Source organism: Amblyomma maculatum, chromosome 1 (assembly GCF_055883805.1).
Source record: "Amblyomma maculatum isolate TAMU_Amacu chromosome 1, ASM5588380v1, whole genome shotgun sequence".
NCBI classification, from domain to species: Eukaryota; Metazoa; Arthropoda; class Arachnida; order Ixodida; family Ixodidae; genus Amblyomma; species Amblyomma maculatum.
Window position 1 is genome coordinate 286,636,162 of NC_139344.1, and position 24,955 is coordinate 286,661,116.

Here is a 24,955-nt window from a genome sequence, read left to right on the forward strand (position 1 = left end):
AAGGTACCTGACAATGAGCATGCAGCGAATGCATTTCGAAGCGCACGAGCGCGCGCGTCGTCTGCTCCGTCAGCAGTGGCGCACTCCGGTTCACCGCAGCGCCACCGCGGCGATCATTCAGCGGCAGCCCCCGCCGCGGTCGGCGGACGACAGACTAGCAATATTTCTAGGGACCCTAGCCGAGGCGAGCGGCCGCCGCTTGGCCGGTCGCCGCCATGTTGCCGTAACCCAAGCGACCCAACGGCGGCTTGGGGCGAACGCTATTTCCGAAAAATAGGGGCCGCCCCTAGCGTTAACCCAAGACCCCAAGCGCGCCTTACGTTCTGCGCATGCGCATTTCGACGCCCCAAGCTCCTTGGGGGCACCTGAACTTGCAGAGAGCCGGCTCCGTGAACTGCGCATGCGCGCACAAAACCAAAGTGGAAAGGAGGACGCGTTGATTCTCTCGACGGATGTGACGTCAAACAACTTTTAGTATTTGCTTTTTTCTGGAAATAAGCCTCAAACCCAGATGTCAATTACCCCGTTTCGAACGACCGCACCCGAGCAAAAGCTGGCGTGCTTTTCGGGCAACGGATGCTCGCGCCTTGCGAGCCCTAGGTCGCTTTTCATGCGTCGGCTTGTTTTAGTTTGCGGGGCATCATCCCGATAGATGCAAATTCTGTGAAAATCTGATTCAGTTTGTGGATTGTTGCCCTAAATTCAACAGCGTAGCCTTCGGTCCTGTCCCTGGCCTGTCTGCAGCCTCCGACTACGGTGAGTCGTACGCGAATGATGGTGTTTCGTACATGCCCGCGAGCTCTAGGTAAAGAATTTGTCGGCGTTCTGCTACCGTCTTGCAGCTTTTTTAACGAGTTTTTACACGGCAGTGCAGCTATGCGGTAGTCACAATTACTGACGCGGCGTAATCACGCGACAGTCTCCGGGCGAAGGCATGTGGAGACTGCATAATGGCGTCGATCCCGTTTCTTCGCGCTTGAAACAACCGTTGCATACCTGCTGCTGTGCACCGATCAGTCGCCGGTTGCTGTTGTCTTCGGGGTGCACTGGGGCATTGGGACGTACGCGGCGACTTACAGATGATGTGAAACTATTTGTAAGTCGAGAGTCACGAAAGTTTGTAATTTGCTTTTTTTTTTTTTTTTTTTTTTTAAAGATTCTTCGTTTGTGGTCTAGTTTGTTTGGGCAGTAGCAGGCATTTTGGTGTGGTGCGCCAGCGTGAACGCGCTGGTTTATGATCAGGAGGTTTTATTGCCTTCCTCGCAGCTTCAACAGATAGAGTGGCTGGGCCCATAGAAACGGTCGTGCTTCCGTCAAAAAACTGTCGTAAGGTATTTATCTATGCGGCCCATACGTGGTGCTGCAGTGCAAGAGGTCAGCTTCTTTACAGTGTCGACGAAGTGCTAAAGAAGGGGAGTTGCTGGCTAGCTGAGAGATAGTATAAATGTAAACTGGCCCAGTGCGAAATGAGCCCCGGAGTGAAACGAGCCTACTGCTCAGCATAAAATTGCTACAAGATACGGGCGTATACCCGCACGAATTTATTGTGCTTGTATGCTCACACGTTCCACTGTCGAGTACTCACATCGGTGCATGCAGCAATGAGGGTGACTCTTCGGCTATCATAGGTTCTTGCCCATGAGAGTATCTGCCCTTTTACTACGAAAATAACTGCATTGGTAGAACCCGCTGAGCTTATTTATATAGATTTAACACTTCAGATGCATGTCGCTACCGCAGAGTTCCCTAATATATATCTTTTGCTTGCTCCAACAACGTCATCACTTTGAGAAAACTGGGAATGATAGCAGAAACAATGCCTCCATAAATAGTGGGCAGTGCTTGGCTTCAAGCTGCTGTCAAGGCCATGGACAGCTTATTTGAAAACAAAGCAATAATTAACCTGAGGTGGTACGTTTTGTTGAGGGGAGTGAGGCACCGTTGCATGTACAGCCTTTGTCAAAAGTGTAGAGCCCGGGGGGGTCCGCTTCTGAGCTGAATAGTGGCACTGATGTAGAATTGGTTGAGGCCTTTCCCACTGAAGGGGGTAGGACAAAAAATCTTCTTGCCATCAACAAAGTTGGAATACCGGCAATTCATTACAAGCCGCAGGAACTGGCCCAGAAGCAGAACCCCTGGGCTCTACGCTTTTGACAAAGACTGTACCTCGTAATCCTGTCAAAGAGCTTGGCTGTTGCTGCTATAAGCACTCTTGATTACAATTCCATGCAAGCCGCAGCATATTCCGCACTTACTGCACACATGATTTACCTTAGTCTCTTTGTTGCTATTTCAGTGTTTTGCAAGTGTGCTAAATATTTGTATTTGTGCTAGCATTGACTGCTAGTCTCGTTACTGCCTTTTTCCTTCTGCAGCAGGCACTCTCACTTGCTTTACTCAAATCAAATTCTACTGTGAGTGAGTTTGCTGAATTTATGCAAACTAAATGTAATTGCTGTATTACTCTCATTTATTTACATTTACAGAGGCAAGGAATACTCGGGGCCGACGTACGAGTTTCCTCCACCAGTTGGATTCCGCCGCTACCTCAGTAGTGCAGTGAGCTGTGACTGGTGTGACCAAATGGACACTCTCACTCCTTCTACTGGTTTAGAGCGTGCTCCTAGTTAAGTTTAAAATATCTTGCTTGCAATGTATTTAATCTTGTTGTGGAATATTGTCACCCTTGCATTTGCTGATATGTTATTATTTGGAAAGCATTCAGAGTGATTTTGGACGCATGATTTGCAGTGGCGGGAGGTCGAGAAGCACAAATGTGTGACTGCAATTTTTTGCCTCTCTAGTTTTCAGCCTTTAGAATTAAAGCAACAGATTGATATGTGAACAGGCCTGGCATGGATTAAAGAGTTTGTCATATACAACAACACTTGACCCTTGCGGGGGTAACACAGCTGTGGTTATCTGAGCAAAAGTTCTCTGTATGTGATGGTGTCCGAAACACGGCATTGTCTTAAGTAACTTGGCATGGAATCGGCCACTTCTTGCATTCTCTTGACAGCATCTATTGTAATGTGTGCTAGGCGACATGCCTTCGGATCTGTCTGCAGCAGTTGCCTTGATGTATCAAGATGGGGTGGTTGTTGCGAGTTGGAAATTCCTATTCTCCAGACTACACCAATAAAATGCAGTGAAGCCAAATACCAGGAACCAGTGTGTTATGTGGTTCATTGTGAAGGCTTGCCATTCTCGTAACTTTGCCAAATTGCTAGAAACATTATTTTTAAGCCCGGTCTTCTTTTGCTCATAGCACAACTCATTTCGTGCATTTGTCAACTTTTTGTGGTTTACGGTTGGCACATTTTGCAGAGGGTGACAAAATTTGAGCTGGTGTGCCACAAAGGTTAAATATCTGTTTATTGAACTCTTCTCGGGAAGCTACATGCAAATACTGCCTAATGTGGCTGTGAGGGCTTTGCACTTGATTGATGTACCGGTGCATTACTTGTGGCAGCTGGTCTACATTGTACAGGACTGCCACTTTGAGGAGCACCAGCACTGCTATGAAGCAGATTCACAGCATTGTTCCTGGTGGAGGCAAACCACTGTAGATGTCCTCATTCCAGTGCAGCTTCAGCCAGTGAAGTTTCACAATGCCCGTGTTGGACAAACAAGAGGCCTATGAACTTGAGCATTTCACTTAGTCATTTCTTCCAAACATCCGTCAAAACAAGCAACCTGTTGGTTTCCCCAAAATCCCTGTACAATCATATTTATTTTTATTTTTACAAATAGTTTGTATAACCTGGAGAGCCTTCACTCAAGTATACACTAGGTTCCTATCTACGTGAAAACTACACGCTTGTGTGCCAGTGTCAGCAGATCGTTGCTAACGATTGTGGAAACCCTCCTAAACAGAGATAAAACTGAGGACATGCAGCGATCATGTGTACATACTCAAAAGCAAGTGGGTACGGAAACTGTGTGCACCTTTGGCCACTAGTTGGCATTACAGGTGGTTGTAGTACCTGAATCGCTAAAAGCTGAAATCGGAGCTTCTTCTGACAGACTCTTCTGGCTTCTTTGCTGCTAGTGCGATAAAAAAAATCTGTAGCTGAAGTTCCTGAATCACACAATTTCAGTGTTTTTTGTTGTGCGGCCTGACATGAACATTTCTTCATCTAAGCTGCCACCATTCTTCAGATACAGATCGCTTGTGTGTCACCACTTGGTGCGATGTTACTCTGTGTCACCAGGGGTAGAGACAGACAATTGGAGGAGGAGGATACGCTACAACAGGACATGTACTTGCAGACTAACAGGAAAAATAAGGAGGCCTTAGGAAAGCTAAAGAATACGGTAAACGCCGCCATGAGGCTCACTGAAAGAATCGCCAATCTAAAGAGAGGATTGCAGGAAAAGGAGTCAAGTCATTTGGTACAGGCATTCGTGATCAGTAGAACAGTTTATGCGACGCCTTGTATGAATATGGACGTGACGGAGGAAAACAAGGTGGACGCTATGATTAGGCTGGCGTATAAGGCGGCCCTTGTGTTACCTAACATTGCTTCTACCGAAAGTCTGTGGGATTCATCATCATCAGCCTGACTATACCCATTGCACTCTCCCATATTTCTCCACTTAACCCGGTTCTGTGCTAGGTTGCATCCGCTTCACCCCTGCGAACTTCTTAATCCGCCCATCTAACTTTCTGCCGCCCCCTGCTATGCTTTCCTTCCCTTGGAATCCAGTTTGTTACCCTCAGCGACCATCGGTTATCCTCTCTTCGCACTACATGTCCGGCCCATGTCCATTTCTTCTTAATTTCCACTAGAATGTCGGTAACTTGAGTTATTTCTCTGACCCACTGTGCACGCTTCCTCTCTCTTAATGTTACCTCTACCATTTTTCGTTCCATAGCCCTCTGGGTTGTCCTCAACTTAAGTAGAACTCTCTTGGTTAGCCTCCACGTTTCAGCCCCATAGGTGACTACAGGTAAGATGCAACTGTTGTATACTTTCCTCTTGAGCGATAACGATAAGCTGCTAGTCATAATCTACGAGTGCTTGCGAAATGCGCTCCATCCCAATCCTGTTCTTATTTCCTTTTCATGGTCCGGATCTGCGGGTACTGCCTGTCCAAAGTAGACATATTCGCCTACTACTTCCAGTACTTCGCTACCTAATGTAGACTGCTGTTCCTTTCTGAGGCTGTTGAACATTACCTTAGTCTTCTGCATATTGATTTTCAAGCCTACCTTTCTACTTTTCCTGTCTAGGTCATCAATCATTATTTGCAGTTCATCCCCCGAGTTGCTTAGCAAGGCAATGTCATCAGCAAATCGCAGATTACTGAGGTATTCTCCATCTACCCTTATCCCTCACTGCTCCCATTCCAAGTCTCTGAATACTTCCTCTAAGCAAGCTGTGAATAGTACTGGGGAGATTGTGTCTCCTTGCCTAACACCTTTCTTTATCGGAATTTTGTTACTTATTTTATGCAGAACTATGGTTGCTGTGCAGCCAGGATATATATCTTCCAGCACTTCAACGTACGGCTCGTCTACCCCCTGATTTCGCAATGCCTGCATCACTGCCGAGGTTTCAACTGAGTCAAATGCTTTTTCGTAATCAATGAATGCTATGTGTAAGGGCTGGTTATATTCCGAGCATTTTTCTATCACCTGATTGATGGTATGGATATGATCGATAGTAGAGTACCGTTTCTGAAGCCCTGCTTGATCCTTTGCTTGATTGCAGTCTAAGGTTGCCCTGATTCTATTAGCGATTACCTTAGTAAACACCTTATACGTAACAGACAGTAAGCTGATTGGTCTAATTTTTAAGGTTCTTAGCATCCCCTTTCTTATGAATGAGGATAATGTTTACGTTCTTCCATAGTTCCGGTACTATCGATGACACCAGGCACTGCGTATACAGGGTAGCCAGTTTTTCTAGCACGATATCTGCCCAGCACAGCCGCCCCAGGAAATACATACTTGCCACTGCTTTCCTCCGTCCCCATTCCAACATGCGAGAGCTGTCATTGGAATCTTGCGAGCAGTTGCATGGTTGTGCTGTTTACCTTTAAATCTGTCAGTGAAGAACTTAGTGATAGATACTGATTGATAATGATAGTGACAGTGATGATAATGACAGAGATTACTATGATGTCATGACGTTACCAGGCGACTCGAGCACATGTGAAAGTTAACCTGATCCAGTCGTCAGTGCAGCGCCTTTCATTTGGCGTTTGCTCTAACGCCACATGACACAGCATACAAAAGCAGACGCAGTACAGCAAGCATCAGCAGCATTTCAAATTGGTTTACAGGAAAGAAAAGGCGTATCTCACACTTCTCCGCGAACACCTGAATCGAGCCATAAGGAAAACGAGGAAGGAGGTGCCATAGTGGAGGGCATCAGACCACCGTGCAATAAAGGCTTTCACCTCATTGCTCTTTAGTGGTCCAAAGTGCCCCTAGAGTTTTTACTTTTTGCTCGTATGAGCATTCAGTTCAGTGCTGCATAGTGTGATGTTAAAAAAGCACGAGTACCAGGGACCGATGCATTTGTCACCTGCAGTCGCTCATTGCGACCTTGGCTGTTCCTTTTATGTTTTTTCAATCAAAGTGATCTTTATTTGTAGGAAACGAAATACATAAAGAATATTTGGACCGATAGCCGGGGGGCTAGTAGACGGTCCAGTACAGAATAAACTTGGTCAGGCAGCCGTAATGAGCGCATACAAACACACACACACACAAACATACAAAAAAAAAAACGACTTAAACAGACAAGCAAAAAGAATCAACAGGCACGGAGAAAAATACTTTTCAGCAAGCAATTCATAGGCAATTAATACAAAACGCAAGTGCACACACACACAAAAAAAAATGGGGGGGGGGGGGGGAGGGGATCATAACTCTCCTTGGCTGTTAATAAAGAACATTTTACAACTCATTTTAAAGTTACCTGCAAGTTTTACATTAATAGGCAACGTGTTCCAATGTTTTACTCCAGAAAATTGTACTAAACATTCTCCGTACACATTGTGGCAGGCAGGGAGGTTGAAATTGCCATTTAATGCGTGTCTTGTCTTGTGTATTTTGTGTTTGTCATGACACATTCATGTGTTACCCCGCCGGGATGGCGCAGTGGTTAGGGCGCTTCCTAAGGATGCGGGATCGAATCCTGGCCTCGGCGACCGCTTTTCGAATGGAGGCGAAAGGCAAGGCGACCGTGTGCTGTGGAATGTCAGTGTACGTTAAAGAACCCCAGGCGGTCGAAATTTCCGGATTCCTCCACTACAGCGTCTCTCATAGCCCGAGTCGCTTTGGGACATTAAACCCCACAAACCATTCCATGTGGTTCTGCCAGATATACAGTAACTTGGCACTAGCTAACAGAAAGTCGCTGTAGAGAGTAGTGATGTGGTACTAGCTGGTATTATATTGCGCAGGGCCACTCTAGCATTTTTTTTTTTTCCCGGAAGCTTAAATGGAATTCTTTTTGACTGGGGCAGAAAAGTTTCGCAATTTGAATGCCCGTGCTCTTCTCTAGCGTTGCTCTGTGCCTGCACTTCACTGCAGTGCAGGCTTGAGCCAGCGGCAAACGTATACATAACCAGCGCTGCCAGCTTTGGTGAATTAGTCTGCTCAAGGTTGCGGTTACAAAAAATAAAAATAAGCATCAAGATACCCCGCATGCTCACTTGAGATGCAGACTAAAGGTCGTTCCTGCAGGAAGCATAATCAAATTCAGATGTGGGTTTCAGTTTGAGCACAAGCAGAGTGGTGAGTGCTTTTCCACATTAACAGTGTTGAGCTGCCCTTCTGCCAGGAAGTGCTCTTTGCGAACTGATAAGTACAGTAGAACCCCATTACAGTAAAGTCACCGGGACCGGCCAAAATCTTACTATATCAGTTGTTAGTGATGACACGGTCCTGAATATACTATCTCGTAATTAAAGTCTGCTTACTAAGCACATCTTGTTGCTTTATGAAAAGAACGCTCTAAAATGCCTTCCATCTCTCTCTTATCATTTCCTTTTTCATTTTTTTTTTCTTTTACAGCTTGTAGAAGTACCTGTTTAGCATGAATGCAACATGGATACAAATACAGCCGAGCTTGATTCCAGCTGAGAACCAAAGCATTGCGTGAGCGCAGCATCATCTTCCGCTGTTTCCATCTTTTAAGAGGCAATAGATGAAAAATGCGCGACAGTCCAGCACTGCAAAACCTCACAAGCCACGCCTCCAATTCTTGCCACTACTCCTTCGTGCTGAACAGTGTTGTGTGAATGTTCGGCCGTTTCTTTGCTTCCCTTTTTCTTGCTGCACTTTTACTCTATTTTTAAGTGACCGGCCGTCTTCTTTTTGTGTTTGGTCAGCTTTACATTTTTCCCGCTACGCGCTGCATGCTTTCCCTCACGGCTCCAAGGCCTTAAAGTTGGCTTCTTCTCAGTGCTGATGAGGCTAGCGGTAAAACCATAAAAAAAAAAAAGCACTACTTATTTTTTTTTTAAGAAAAAATTTCGTCGCGATTCCATGTAATGCGTGTGCAGCAATGCCATTTCGTGAGAAGTCGACGCCACGGCCAGACGTTGTTTAGTATAACCTAGTTTTACCAAAAGCACTACTATGATGGGACTTCAGTTTCACTTTACTATAGCAGGGTTCTACTGTATGGAGTCCAGTTTTGTGCCCATTGCAGAAACAAACTGAACAAGCTGGTCATTCTATGTTTCCGTTTTCTGGAGAAGGTGCTTTGCAGCAATACCTAGCCTTCAGGGGCCGTGCAAAAATCTTAGCAGTGACATCCTACGAGATATTCAGAAGAACTTGTCCAAGAAAAAGTATAGACAATGAATACGATCTGTGCAGGGAGTAAGAGCTAGGAGTTAGCATTGCTGTTCTCAATGCAGCTGATGGGTTACGACCATGCAAGCGGGTTGTGCCACCTAATCTACAAATCACAGTGCGACACATTGTACCCGTTCTCCACCCTCTGCCTCCTACCTTCTCTTCATCATCCCTCTTGTCTCTACTTTGCCACCTGCCAATCAAGGTCTCAAAGGAACGAACAACACAAGCTGTCTAAAGCCACCACTTGAAGGAAACCAAATTTTGGTTACATGTTGATATGACAGCGTTAAAGGCTGCCATTCACCATAAAATTTGGTATCAGGGTTGTGAAAGAAAAATTGTGGGTGATAGCCGGGAATTGATTGGTGGCAGGGTTGTGCAAAGTCACTTGATCATATGATATGGCAGATTTGGCAGGAGCTGCCAACTCAAGCTTCTCGAATCAGATGGGTAGGTGAAATGAATCGAACCCTCCAGGACTCTTGCATTTCAAGTCAGACATGCTACCCGTAGACCACAAAGGCACTTCATACGGCTAGGTTAAGGGAGGCTTTATATTTGTGTCAGGCAGTCTTTCACATAATGTGGTAGTTCATGACTCTATGCTAAAGATTATGTATAAGATAATGGAAGTACCACCATTGCCAAAAATAACCAGGCTGCGTGCTCCGCTTTTCAGCCAAGTAGAAGATAATTCGTACCACTTCTGAAACTGTAAATCTGTGCAAAGTAGTAAAGGCAAGCTGCAGTCCTCACTTCTCAACAAGTTGTGATCCTCTAGGAATTCATGTTGACCTTAGGATACAAGCTAAAATAAGGCCTTGCCTTATTTTTACCTCTCTGCAAGTTCGATCCCTGCCAAGGCACAGGGGTACAGAAAAAAATTAAGGCAGATTGCAGTCATGTACAAGACTGATGACACAATGATGCTGTTTCTGTTTGCCTCAAGTTATCCGTGATTATACTTCGAGACTCATCGTGGCTATCTGTTGTCAGCGGACAAGTGCAACAGATATTATGCCTTTTCTTTCCTGTAAACCAATTTAAAACACTGCTGATTCCTGTGTGGTACGGCGTTTGAGGAAGCGACAAATGAAAGGCACAGCACGGATGCCTGGATTGGATGCCTGGCAAGGTTAGCTTCATATATGCGTGAATCGCACGGTGAAGTCATCGGTCATGACCGGACATGATGTCATGTGGTGACCTCAGTTCTGGTTATTAGACATGACTGGATGTGACGTCATGATGATGTCACATCTGGTCATGGTGACATTACTGCGAACACATTAAGCTGCGCACAATAGATGAAACAACCTCCAGCTTAAACAGCATCACTGTTGAAAGTGGGCATTGTGCAGTCTAGTTGAAGATTTGGGCAGCTGTATGCGAGCAAGGAACTGAGTGCTGTGATTTAACTTCCCAAAATAAATGCCACCGAGTGGTACTTTTTTCTTAATACACGTCATATATTTACTAGAACCACCTCACTCTGTATTTTACAGCTGTAAATGCTGCAAAAAGCAAATTTTCTAAACTTGAGAATTTTATTCTGGCATGGCTTATATTCTCTAATCTCCAAAACAATTTTCTTGGGTTCCTTTACTTCTGGAAAACTTGGGATATTGTTGGAACAACTACGATGAGAACAGCAAATTTTACAAATTTGAAATTAAAGTGTATGAGAACATGCAAGATGGCGACCATGGCACAAACTTTTTTTTTTTCCGCCTAAAACAAGCTGGGGTAATGTTTGTCGTAGTAACCCAATACAGTCCTTTTCTAAACTGACGGCGGTCGAGCGTAAAAATTGCGTCAAATGGCATGATATGGGTCTGTGTGCAGGCTTCACACAACTCGTACTCTCAGGCAAGTCCAGTAAAAGAATCTGACTGCTGAGCTGCTACCCGGCACAACAGAACCCAGAATGCAACCTAATCCTACGTTAGCCTGAATACTTAATATTTTTGAGACAAAGCATTCATAGAAGGTTGAAAAAACTCGTACATGCAGAATGCGATCAAAAAATCTGGAACAAGTTTCATGACACGCATGCCATTTTTCACAGCATATCACACAACTTGGAAGAAAGTCGACAACTTCACTTTGAAAGCAAATTTTTGTGAAAATGTACAACACCACTGGGAAGGAAAACAATTGAAGCAGTTGAAACAAAAAAATTTGGTGGCGTATGTGTCAGTGAACCCTCAGTGTCTATTAAAGAAAGTGAAATCAATGATCTTCGACACTAGTAGAACCTGAATAGCACTGTGTGATAAGGCTGTCCATAAGTGGCAATAAGCAAAGTTAAAATCAAAACAAAACCAAACTTGACAGAACTTGCACCAATATCACTGCTATGCTAAAATAAAATACACAGACACCATATAACCACTGTTCACAATACAAGTTCTACAAACCTGATGCTAATTTTTATATCATAGCTGTAACGATACTAGCACAGCCTGATAATTACAGTACTCCTAAACAATCACTCTACCTGCCTCTATGCATATATTGTATGCATATAGGCACTATGCACATATTGTACTTGACTACAAAGTTCAGCATGGTAGTTAACAACCATGCACATGAAACAGCTCGGGTATTGAAAAGCCTCTTCTAATCATGTTCAAAACCAATATATTCTGATCAAATCAACATGCAAAATGTAAATCTTTCGTAAAAAATTTCATTTTGCACGCAAAGACAAAGGTAGCTTTACTGCACATACTGTAGCACGAGTTGAATGCTCCGGGCAAATTTTCATAGTGCTGCAGGGTTTTTATGTGTTTATTATATGAACGATGCAAAAAAAAAAAAAATCGGTGAACTCCATAAAAGGTGCCACATTAGAACAAAAATTAGCAGTGCTATGCCTAGATAATTCCACTGCAAGAATGCATCTGTGCTGACTCATGTTCTATTGCCATAAACAAAGTACAGTATGTGAGGAATACAAGGGATGGAGGTTTGATTCCCAGTGGAGACAGTATTTATTTATTTTATTTACCCCACTAATCACACATGTGCTCTGTGCTGTTGTACAGTACAGCAAGTAATGGCATATGGTACCTGTAGTAAGACATAGTTCATGCTGGATACATCGGCTGTCATGCAAAGATGTAATCAATGCAATTAACACTTTTTGTAGTGGCTTGAAATTGTTGACTGCGACCCCGAGCAGTTCGCACGTGAACACTGGCAACCACTGTGATTTCGTAGTATCGATGACAGTCGCCGCAGATGATGAGGGGAATGTCTGGTGCCCTCACAATGCATCAGCCATCTCGCAGATAAGTGCTGCCCTTCAGCGCCACCATTGCAATTCTTGTTTAAATGGCTATGGGTTGTACAAACTGGAAACTCTAGCAGACTAACAATCTTGTGCATTCACAATGCCGTAATAACAACATTGCGTGGGTAGTAATTTAGAAAAAATAAATACATTCACAGTTAAAACTGGTTCACTGGACAATATTTTGTAAGTAATAATTCAACAATACTGCACAAGAATTTTCAAAACTCCTCTGAGCCTCACTAGGGCACCTATGAATGTCGTGCAGCCTTGGTGGATGGAACCGTGACAGATTATTGTAGATGAAAATGTAGCCATTAAATACTGTCCTTTTTAAAATGCGTGATAGAGCGTTACACTGCAGTGCACAGGTGTAGAACATAAAAACATGGCTGCAGCTGCGAGCTATCAGGTGGCTGTCGCACATACTCCATGATAGTAAATCAGGTATATGTATCTTCCATGGGGCAGGTAGCTAGTAGCAGGCTAGGCAGGCAAACAGGGTTCGTTCATGGCTCTGGTCCACCAAGAATGTGACAGTGCTGCAAGTCATCTATACTTGGGAAGATTACCTAACATGCAGACAACTACTGTAAAGTCAAACACTGAAATTACAAAAAAATTAAGTTGATAAATGAAATGTACTGCCTTTGGATCTGAGCAAGAATGAGAACAGAGGCAAGCCATTTGGTAAGCCTGTTTCGATGCATTCCCTAAAGCCACATCTCTATGCTGTTCTGACCAGTTTGTTTTACAAGAATACACTAGGAAAGAACCAAGCGATCGCACATTACATCTACGTTGTGCACTACAGTTATAAAAATAAAAATCATAGCTAACGAGTACGTGACCCCGTTCGGTAATGCAGTACATTTACTTTGCTGTACAGCGTACCACTCGTCTCGGGACTGACGGACAGCGTGTTAGGCCCTTATCATTTGCAAAAAAAAAAAAAAAAGCGAGGCTTAATTTCCAGTAAATCAACATTACACACTATTAAGAAGCGGTCAACACACTTGAGACACAGTTCTATATTTAGCTAGTCTGCAAACTATTACCACAGTCATCATCATCATCATCAGCCTGATTATACCCACTGCAGGGCGAAGGCCTCTCCCATATCTCTCCACTTAACCCGGTTCCGTGCTAGCTGCATCCACTTGACCCCTGCGAACTTCTTAATCTCATCCGCCCACCTAACTTTCTGCCGCCCCCTGCTACGCTTTCCTTCCCTTGGAATCCAGTTTGTTACCCTCAGCGACCATCGGTTGTCCTCTCTTCGCACTACATGTCCTGCCCATGTCCATTTCTTCTTCTTAATTTCCACTAGAATGTCGTTAACTTGAGTTATTTCTCTGACCCACTCTGCACGCTTTCTATCTCTTAATGTTACCCCTACCATTTTTCGTTCCATAGCCCTCTGGGTTGTCCTCAACTTAAGCAGAACTCTCTTGGTTAGCCTCCACGTTTCAGCCCCATAGGTGAGTACAGGCAAGATGCAACTGTTGTATACTTTCCTCTTGAGCGATACCGGTAAGCTGCTAGTCATAATCTGCGAGTGCTTGCCAAATGCGCTCCATCCCAATCTTATTCTTCTTGTTATTTCCTTTTCATGGTCCGGATCTGCGGTTACTACCTGTCCTAAGTAGATATATTCGCCTACTACTTCCAGTATTTCGCTACCTAATGTAAACTCCTGTTCCTTCCCGAGGCTGTTGAAGCCTACCTTTTTCAAGCCTACCTTTCTACTTTTCCTGTCTAGGTCATCAATCATTATTTGCAGTTCATCTCCCGAGTTGCTTAGCAAGGCAATGTCATCAGCAAATCGCAGATTACTGAGGTATTCTCCATCTACCCTTATCCCTAACTGCTCCCATTCCAAGTCTCTGAATACTTCCTCTAAACAAGCTGTGAATAGTACTGGGGAGATTGTCTCCCCTTGCCTAACACCTTTCTTTATGGGAATTTTGTTACTTTCTTTATGCAGAACTATGGTTGCTGTGCAGCCACTATATATATCTTCCAGCACTTTCACGTACGGCTCGTCTACCCCCTGATTTCGCAATGCCTGCATCACCGCCGAGGTTTCAACTGAGTCAAATGCTTTTTCGTAATCAATGAATGCTATGTATAAGGGCTGGTTATATTCCGAGCATTTTTCTATCACCTGATTGATGGTATGGATATGATCGATAGTAGAGTACCGTTTCCGAAACCCTGCTTGATCCTTTGCTTGATTGCAGTCTAAGGTTGTCCTGATTCTATTAGCGATTACCTTAGTAAATACCTTATACGTAACAGATAGTAAGCTGATTGGTCTGTAATTTTTAAGGTCCTTAGAGTCCCCTTTCTTGTGAATGAGGATAATGTTTGCATTCTTCCATGCTTCCGGTACCGTCGATAACACCAGGCACTGCGTATACAGGGTGGCCAGTTTTTCTAGCACGATATCCCCCCCGTCCTTCAGCAAATCTGTAGTTATCTGATCCTCTCCAGCTGATTTCCCCCTTTTCATAGTTTCTAGTGCTTTCTTGACCTCGTCCTTCGTCACTGGTGGAACGTCTGACTGTTTTTCCCTACCGCCAATCTCATTACGGTCCTGACTACATTGGCTACTGTAGAGATCTGTATAGAACTCCTCGGCTACTTTGACTATCTTGTCCATATTAGTGATGACGTTGCCCGCCTTGTCCCTTATCGCATACATCTGGTTTTTGCCTATGCCCAATTTCTTCTTTACCGCTTTGAGGCTTCCCCCGTTCTTTACAGCATGCTCAATTTTCTCCATGTTATACTTCCTTATATCGGCCACCTTGCGCTTATTGATTAGCTTTGATATGTCGGCCAATTCGATCTGGTCTGTTGGATTGGAAGCTTTCATACTCTGCCGTTTCTTAATCAAATCTTTCGTCTCCTTAGACAGCTTACCGGTATCCTCTCTAACTATCCTACCGCCTACTTCTACCGCGCACTCAGTAATGATATCTCTGAAATTATTGTTCCTTGCCTCTAGGGTAATGTCGCCATCTTCAGTTAGAGCTGAATACCTATTCTGTAGCGAGATCCTGAACTCTTCTGCCCTCCCCCTCACCGCTAATTCGTTGATGGGTTTCTTTCTTACTAATCTATTGCGTTCCTTCTTCAGATTTAGGCTAATTCGGGACCTCACCATCCTGTGGTCACTACATCGAACTTTCCCGATTACCTCTACATCCTGCACAATGGCGGGGGTTGAACACATTATGAAGTCGATTTCATTTTTAGTCTCTCCGTTAGGACTTTTCCATGTCCATTTTCGGTTCTTCCGTTTGCTGAAGAAGGTATTCATGATTCGTAAGTTATTGCGCTCTGCAAACTCAACTAGTAACTCCCCCCTGCTATTCCTAGAACCAATGCCATAGTCACCTACTGCCTTGTCTCCTGCCTGCTTTTTCCCTACTTTGGCATTGAAGTCGCCCATTAGTACAGTATACTGCGTCTTTACTTTTCGCATTGCCGATTCTACATCTTCATAGAAGCTTTCCACTGCCTGGTCATCATAACTACATGTAGGTGCATAGGCCTGTACAACCTTCAATTTATACCGCTTATTAAGCCTAATTACGATGCCTGCAACCCTCTCATTAATACTATAGAATTCATCTATATTCCCCGCTATATACTTATTGACAAGGAAACCTACTCCTAGTTGTCGCCTCTCTGGTAAACCTCGATAACACAGTACATGCCCGTCCTTCAGTACAGTATATGCCTCATTCGGCCTCCTAACCTCACTAAGCCCTATGACATCCCATTTCATGCCTCTAGTTCCTCTAACAGCACTGCTAAACTAGCTTCACTAGCTAGGGTTTTAGCATGAAACGTTGCCAGGGTCAGTTTCCAATGGCGGCCTGTCCAGCGGAGCCAGTCTTTCTTAGCACCCCCTGCTGCGTCACAGGTCTGACCGCCGCCGTGGTCAGTTGTTCCGCAGCCGCTGGTGACTGAGGGCCGGGGTTTTATGGAGCTTATCATAGGAGGTTGTGGCCAATTACTGCACCAGGGTGGCCAACTCCTGTTCTGGTGAGGGAGTGCGTTGCCGGAGGTGTTCACCGGCATCAGGTCGCACCCCAAACCTGTATATGCAATTCCATCGACACGCGGATTTTTTTTTTTTTTGTCATCCGGTGGAGAATTGCGCGGCACCGGGATTTGAACCCCGGTCCTCTTGCATGCGAGGCGGATGTTCTACCGCTACGCCACCGCTGCATTTACAGTCATCATACATAAAAGCAACAACAGGCGCATACATGAAGCATGTGCTGAAAAGGCGCGTCCGATGCAAGTGCAAAACTGACGTTGGCCTCGGTGATCTTACGACTGCTAGGGAAAGCTACATGCCCCACATTCACACTAAAAATTAATTCAAAGCACTTCTGACACAAACGTAAGCCTTCGATGTCTCTGTAGTCACAATGCCTAAACACTTTCAGCGGAGCGCTTTATTTAGTTCTGCGCAGGCAAGCTCAGAACTTCTCTCAGACAACCTCAAGTGCAGCAAGAAAGTAACCTTGCTGCAATGTTCACAGTTAAACGTCCCGAAACAAATCGTTCCCAGCTAATTTCACACAGCGATTCGCGGAAGAATCGCGGTTCTAGCGCAGGCACCATGCTTACCAACATGGCACTCGAGTACGTTAATGTTCCACAAATCAATATATTATGTAACTCATTTCCTTCCAAAGAGCAATCAGCTGGCTTTCTATTCGACTTACCAAAGTGATGCTCACCCTGCGAAGTGCGTCGCCTGTGCTGTATAAACACAGAACACAGCCATTTTATGGTTCGTTAGCATTAACAACAAATAGATAAAGCGCAACACAGGGTCCGCAAAGCACTGGAAGGAGAATAACTAGAGTCAATAACGCGTCAAACATTTTTTTAAAACGTTTCATGTAACGCGCCGCAACTCAAAATAATTTAGCGGAGGGGGCGATGATGATGATAATGGGGCACGCACCATCGTATCTAAGATTGTTGCAAATGAAACTATACAGTTTCAGTTAAACAAAGGAGGTGGTGACGCATAAACTACAAGTGCCAATTTTAATTATCTAAAGGTTTCCTTTTACTGAATTAATTTTTGTTGGTATTGGACGTTTTCGCCACCTGCAGCGCTGTCACTCAACCGTTGCAACGGCGCGCCATTTGAACCGGCTGGTTGTACGGTGCTCGCACAAGTCTCTGCTGTTCTCTCGAGTTCTCTCTTCTCAGTTCAGCTCTCTCTGCAAGCCTCCCAGAGGCTGTACGACTCATTTATCTCGCCACAAGTAACTTTTAAACCACAGTTCAGCAATGCGACACTAGAGCCATTCAATGAAGGACTGCACTTATTCCTAGTCTGGCATTTATTTCCTTTGCGCATTTTCACTCTGTCCATTCATAACAAAAATTTGGAAGAAAAATCAAGAGGCTAAGTGGGCTTCCCACAGTGCAGTTACATATCTATAGTTATTTCATAAATTGGCAACAGAGTTTTAATTCATCATCGCTGCCTGCATTAGGTATGCTGAAGGGAATTAATGGTCTGCAATCATCGCTGCTTCATGCGTTAGCTGCAGCCGCTAACCTTGGCTCATTTGCCGACATTATCTCTTCATCCCAGTGTCTGGTATCCCTTACTTGTTTCACTCCCTCGAAACCTAATCGATTAGCTGAAAAGCCCTATTTCCTGGATCACATGTCCCTCTCTAATGCTTCTTTTCAGTTTTCTGCATCTTCATACTCAAAGATGTGCACCATGTGCTGCAATCTCAACTGCAGGTACTCTACTGCAAGATGCCCAGCACTCTGCGTCATATGGTATGGTGTTGCGGCAGCATAGAAGTACCACCCACACAAACCATCAGATGAGGACCTGCTTATGCCCTCACCTTTTTGGACCAAGGACACCACCTGCCCAGGGCAAATAGGGCCTGCTCATTTCAATAATAGCTGATTACTACTTCCTTGTTATGATTACCTTGAAACTGTACTTTAATCCACATCTGTGTTTGTGAAGGTTTTCCAAATTATTTTACTTTCTATAACCTGCTGCACTGTCCTTTGCTTAGGTATTTTAAACTAATGCTTTAATATCCACTTTTCAGCCTTTCAAATGATCACATGATAGCAAGCTGCCTTTTATTACATTATATATACAGCACCTTCCAAATTTACATTCACCTCTTTTTGCTCTTGGGGAAATGTTTCTCATGGTTCAGATTCAACCTGGCTTAAAAACATTACTCCTTTCCTACGTCCGAAACCTTCTTACCTATGTGCAGCAGTGACTTTGTGGCTATGCATTCGACTGCTAATCCTAAGGTTTTAAGATTAAATACATGGCTACATTTTGGCAGAGGCAAGATGTAAAGACACCTGTGGGCTACACAATGTCAGTGCATATAAAAAGGACACCAAGCAGTCAAAATTAATTAGCTCTTTCCCATGCTTGCCGTCTTTCATAGACCGCATTAGGTTTTGGCATTCCCGATCCCTGTGTGCTATGTCAATACCTCTACCTGTTGTAAAGTTGCTCTCATCACAAAGGGTTGAAAAATAAACTTTCATCTTGTAGTTTCTTTAGGTCCTTGAGCATGTGCTGTTATTGAGGCAGTGGGCAATATTTGGCTGGGGCCTTAGACATGCAATAGCTCAAACCAGATTCGAAATCGAGGAAACAGTTTAGCTGAAACAAATGTCGATTTCAGTCTCATCGACATCAACTGCAATGCCCGTTCTCTTTTTCTACAGGAATATAATGTAGACATGATGCAATGCTGTTCACCCAAATGTTTTCCGATTGTCATGGCTATTACAGTTCAAAATAATGAGACCAAAGAGCACGACACACAAGGAATGCTTATTTGCAATGAAAGCATTTTATTGCAAGCTATGAAGTAAATACATTTGTCGTGAAGAACAAGCAAAAGATTGCAAGAAACCATCAAAACAAAATTTAAAACCCCATCTAGAAAAGCAAAAATCTAATGCCATGTTTTCATGGAAAGCAGCCATTTTTTAAAAAAGGCTGCTCTGTGAAGCTACTCACAAAATTATTTCAGCATAATGCTCATTTGCTACAATCCTCTTTTTTTCCAACTAGACACACTAGTCTACAAGACCTTGTGTATAAAATGTCACCAACCAGCACGTAGCTGCCATGCCATCAGCAAAACCATGCGCCCAACTGCTCATTGCACACCGGCCAAAACTCTGCACTGCCTTTGGGCAAGTGGAAAACAGCTGCAAAGCATCTTAAACCATCCACCTTTTGTTTCTATTTTAAGGTGCTATCATTTCTCCTGCTCCAATCATTCCTTTCGTTTTCAGGTGCGATTCCATAAACTGAACTTGTTTATGAACCACCCTAAATTCGACAATGTGTTCAAACCTGCTGTCTATGAGGCAGCGCCTTCAGAATGCGCGGTGGCCAAAAATACTTTTGCAGCAGACTCGTTAATAACAGAGCTACAACCATCAAAACCAGTATGTTTCTCTCCTTCCCTTCCATCACCAAAGAGTCTCTCCCTCCTCCCTGGTTGACTAGCCTCCACAAGAGACAATACGCGTAGGGCTGGTACATGTAGGCTCCCTAAATACGCGAAATGTGGAGCGCCATCTCTTAGTGCTTTGAGAAACTATGCCCGCCATGTTGGTTCGGTCAACAAAATGAAAACGCTGCCCTGTGCTGGGTAAAAACAGCTACAAGAATGCATCAAATGCAGTCATTATGGCCCCGACTTTTACAGGCATTCTTTTTTTTCTTGCTGGTTGGTTTGTGAGGTTTAACGTCCAAAAGAGACTCAGGTATGAGAGACGCCATAGTGAAGGGCCCCGATAATTCCGACCACCTGGAGTTCTTTCTTTAAGGTGCACTGACATTGCACAAACATGGGTGCCTTGCTTTCTGCCTTCCATCAAAACGCTACCGCCTCAGCTTTTTTTTTTTCTTGCTTTCTGCTACCCAAGCACCACCAGTGACCTTTGTTTGAAGGTTGAGAAGTGAGCTTTGGCTCATCCAGCTACAATGCCAATAAGGAGGAGGAGAGGGAGAGGCTGAGCTCAATGGGTGGCCGAAGCATAGGTGCGAGGCCTCTGGCCTTTCTTAGGAAACCAAGCCCGTGCATGTATGGATGTTCTGTGTTTTCTGTATACATGGTTATGCACGGTGTACCATGGCTGGATTCGAGTGGCGACGGTGCGCTCTTTATGACCTATGCATGGAGGGTGCTTCCTGTCTGCTACAGCTGCGAAATCGTGGCACTGTGTGGCATTGACGCGTCTACTCAGTGATGCCGTCATTTGGTGTGCAACAAGCTGGAAAAAAAAAAAAAAGCGGAGGCTGGCCAAGCCTGCACTTTCACCCGGTTGTGATTCTTGCCAACGAGATGTCATGAACTTGAGCGTTCAGAGCGACCTGCAGTGATTTTTGCCGCTGTACTGAGAGTTATATATGATAGGTGTGCCGGCCGTGAGCCATCCTTACAGGCTCTGGCTGTGTATCAGCATCTTGCCGAAGAGCCAAAACCAGGGAAAAACTCGCATAAAATATAGCTAAATTATTGGAACAGAGTTCTCCATCACTCGGAAATTGATGAAAGGAAACACTGCAAGTTTTTCAAACTTGCAGGCGTGGGCACGTCGTTCAGAGGAAATAAAGTTCAAATGCGTGGCAGAAAATATACGTATGGGTCCGGACCGAAGGAAATACCAAAAGCACACTGCGGCCGAGAAGCTCAACTATTGTCATGAAGTTAGCTTCGTTACAAACTAGCCGCAGAGTTTAGCAACATAGGTGGCAGGCAAAGACAAGGGTCGGAAGGCTTTCCTACTATCCTATCCTTATATGAGGATGGTGATGAATGTCTCCTGTTATTTCGAGGTGATGCTGCGCACGCCTCAGAACAGGAAAAGCAGTTACAGTGAATGCGCTGTTCAAAGTGCACAAAAAGTGCAATAAGAGCAGGTTACCTTTTTTTTTAATTTGCACTAACAACTTAAAACAGGTCAACGACCAGCCTGACTTGCAGACACGTGAAGGTGCCCGAAATTTTGGTACATGTGCAGAAGCAGACAGAAATGTGCCCAAAAGCGAAAATATGCCGTCACACTGGCATATCATTTGAAATAATGCATGTAGGCAAAACAGGTACTCCTCCTTGCTCGGCCACTAATTGTAACAGGCCTGGCAGAACAGGCCCGAGAGGCCGAAAATGTTCATGTGATAAATTCTGTGCTTCTGTAGCCATGTCAATGCATTTTTGACAGTTCCCCTCATATCATGAAGGAAACAAAGTTACAGCAGGAAGAAAAAAATCAGCTTTTGTGCAGCATAATGGGACTGACCTTACAATAGTATGCTGCTACTTGCCTTACTGCAGACTGATAACCCAAATCACTGTTGTATTCAGACGGTAATTAGCACATGTTGCGCACTGTAAGAAATAAGACAAAGTAAGTATTACTACGATCAAAATAATACTGTTGCCTGAGCCTACACTGCACCGCTTTTGCGCACACAAAATTGAGACTACATAATTTCTCCAAGTATTTCGCTCACTCCGTAAACTGAACACTTGAACGCTTGAAGGCGCGAACGCAGGTGCGCACCGGGCGCCGCCACAGAAGCGAGTGGCCAGGGTTGGGTAAATCCTGCACTAACTTCACGGGGAAGAGAGCACTGCTTGCTTAGAAGAGCTGCCATTATATCTGCGGCGAAAGCGCAGGCTGTATGAAAGTGCGCGCCGCTGCCACTTGAGTCCAGCCGTTGGTGTATGAATAGCACAGTGCACAGAACACGCTGAAGCATGCATAGACAAGGGCAAGAAACTAAAAGCCTTCTTTCTTGTGTGAGTGTATGCATGAGTGAAAACGAAATGCAAGACAAAAAAGTGCGTGACATCAGCAGACCAAGTGACACCCCTCGCCCATCAGTCAGAGAGAAACCAATGGATGCAGTATCTGTGGGTACCTCATCGACAAAGTTCGATGGCCAGCGCAAAGGATGAGAAGGTTTGGCTGTTTTAAAAGGACCATGAGAGCTTTGGTTTGCATTTTGTTGCTTTCCAGTGTGTGCATCGCTGCAGTATTTCGCAGAGACCATGTCCAACGCCTTATCGGGCTTGGTTAAAATGTCAGCCTGGTCAATAGCCCTTGAATATGTTAGCTCTCTTAAATGAACAATCTGAAATAAGCAAGGACATAAGTTGTGCTGGCCATATTGTGGACTGCTTTCAAGACAATGTGTGTAATGCCAAATAATCTGAGAAGTTGAATAAACCGTTTGGGGTGCCCTGTTTTGTTTTCTAAATATGCATTGTAAGACCATTTAACACAGCTTGGCCACCCAACTTGTGCACACCAGCTAACACAAAGCTTTAGCAGCGCTACACTAATCCCTCTGTCACACAAACACTTCCGATCCTCATTGAACTCAATCTGCATTCAGGCTTTCAAGAAGGATTGAAGCATCCGGTGCTACACGAGCGTTTTCAGTCAGCATTGAGAAATTTCCTACGTGGTCCGTCGTCTGCTGTCAGTCGCAATGAGTCTCAAAAGGAAATTTAAGATTGGGGTAATGATTGCACGATTTCAGTGTACACAGCAGCATTCCGCTTTTGGCGCCTCAGGTCATCTAACCTATCTTCCCAGCGGTCAAGTGCTACAGTGCAGTTTCTCTTCCACTCCACAGTTTCCACACTGACGCAGTCGAAGTGAACGCCACCTTAGCTTCCACTGGCAGTAGACTACGGTGTCAATATTATAAAATTAGCCGTTCTACGAATGTTCTATCATGCCTTTTAATACATTTATGTGTTATTATGTGCAGTTCTATTGCATTTATTCGTTTTTCAAGTTTTAGAGCTCGTTGATGACGAGGGTGTCAATGACCACTTTTGAGTGTGCTTGAAATCTCGAGAGCGATTGAGGAAGCAACCTTGAGTCAAGCAGGCTCGAGCTCAACTGCACTTGACAGTTGCCGTGTGACAACCTCGATCTACAATGAGTTGAATGTAGATCCAGTTCAATGAGGATCGAAACTGTTCGTATGAGAGCAGTTTAACTCGCATCTTGCAGGAACAAGCAATCTATATACACCTTTCCAATAAGTTACTCGGTGCCACCATATTGTTCGCTCGTCCTCTCTGGACTGCTGCAAACCGGCTCTGCTTCCACTGTGCTAGCACCAAATGCACAAAGCAGTCCAGCAGGTAATATGGTGACACCCCGTGACCACTTATTGGAAAGGTGCACACTACTATGACTATGCTACAGTATGCTAAGGAAGTGAACACACAAAAAAGCCAGGCAATCATGTTACTCTGGTAACGAATGTTTAATTGTGGCTGGCCTTGCATATGGCGGGCAGTAATGCATGTACCCCTGTCTTCGGACAGGACAGCAGGGTTGTAAGCATCTCCAGCAAACACTGTGCGGATGTTCGTTTTGTTATAAAAATTTAGGAGACACTTGAGATCTGTCTTTAAGAGTATAGCATGGTAGCGTCAACAGCTCCCATCTGCAGCTTCCCTCAAAGATCCTTGATCGCATACATGCACCTTGCTATTTTATAAATGAAGTCTTTAAAGAACTTTGCTGCAACCTACAAAAAAAAAAAAAAATGTAGGAAGTGCTTAAGAGCTCTAAGATCGCTAAGGCGAACACAACCCGGCACCAGAATTAGAATATGTGACTAATAAGTATGGTGCAGGGAATGCAGCCTTATAGTTACGCACGTCAAATGACAGACCGAATACCACACGCCCATCCTCCGAGGTCCTGTGAATAAGCGCATAAGTGGCCCGCGTATGCATGGGGTTGCCATTACCCTCTTTGTCACCTCTCTGCAGCGGTTTGCACAGCCAGGATGCTTCCTTTCCTCCTCTCTGCAACGCGGCAACAGAGCACGCACCTGCCAGAGCTCTTCACACGCAAGTTCCAGTATGAAGGACGTTTCTTGATGACAATTTCTGATCACACTTTCTGTACATGACGCACATGAGCCAATTAAAATACAGCTATTTAAATGCCCTCTAGACACGTGAATATTATGAATATAAGCATAATACATAAGATAAATTCTCAGCACTGGGTAAAATATTCACAAAGTATTGTCAAACATGAATATAAAATCAAGAAATTGTAATAAAATCTTGAGGATATACAAAAGGCAGAAAAATGGTCATTTCTTAAACTACAGCTTGCAAATAAAGCTTTTTTTTTGCCTCAACTCCTTCAGCACCATGTAATTTTATTAAATGAAATATTTACACAATCTTGCTATTAGATAATACTAAAATGCAGGTATTTAGATGCTCAATTAAATAAATGCCCATGTTTTTGTTTTGGCTTTATACATAGCATAAAAAACTTTTTCTCCGAAATTTGCAGAAAAAATCCAAAAAGTGAAAGAAAAGGGGGCATGAATATCAAAATAAGACAGCAAGAAAAATAATTCAGAATACTAAAAATATGCTACACTGCCTCTTTTATTACTAGTTTAGGTTCTGAAGTTCATTTTGAAGGTGTGCTGTTCTCTCAGAAATATAGCTAAGTTGCTGAAAACACCCATTTTTATGCTCGGCCTTGTTCTACTCATTTTACAGTTTATAGTATTGGCATTTCCAAACCTTTCAGGATTTATGACTGAATTATTTGGTGACATGTTTTCCAGAAGGTGGGAGAGTTTGCCATTAAATTTGAAAATCTGCAATAGAAGCTTGGTGTTCAAACTCCACTGAATTTTCTTGAAGAAGTTCCACACTTGAAGTTCTGGAGAAGCCATATCAAGTAGTACCAAGCTTTCATTACTG

At 44.1% G+C, this 24,955-nt stretch overlaps 1 long non-coding RNA gene across 1 annotated transcript; it reads left to right on the plus strand.

Moving 5' to 3' along the window:
- The first annotated feature begins 521 nt into the window (after nucleotides 1–521).
- LOC146206752 (uncharacterized) lies at nucleotides 522–2,845 on the plus strand. Its single transcript, XR_014704503.1, has 2 exons — nucleotides 522–756; nucleotides 2,487–2,845. It is a non-coding gene; the product is annotated as an uncharacterized LOC146206752 (long non-coding RNA).
- Nucleotides 2,846–24,955: the final 22,110 nt, after the last annotated feature.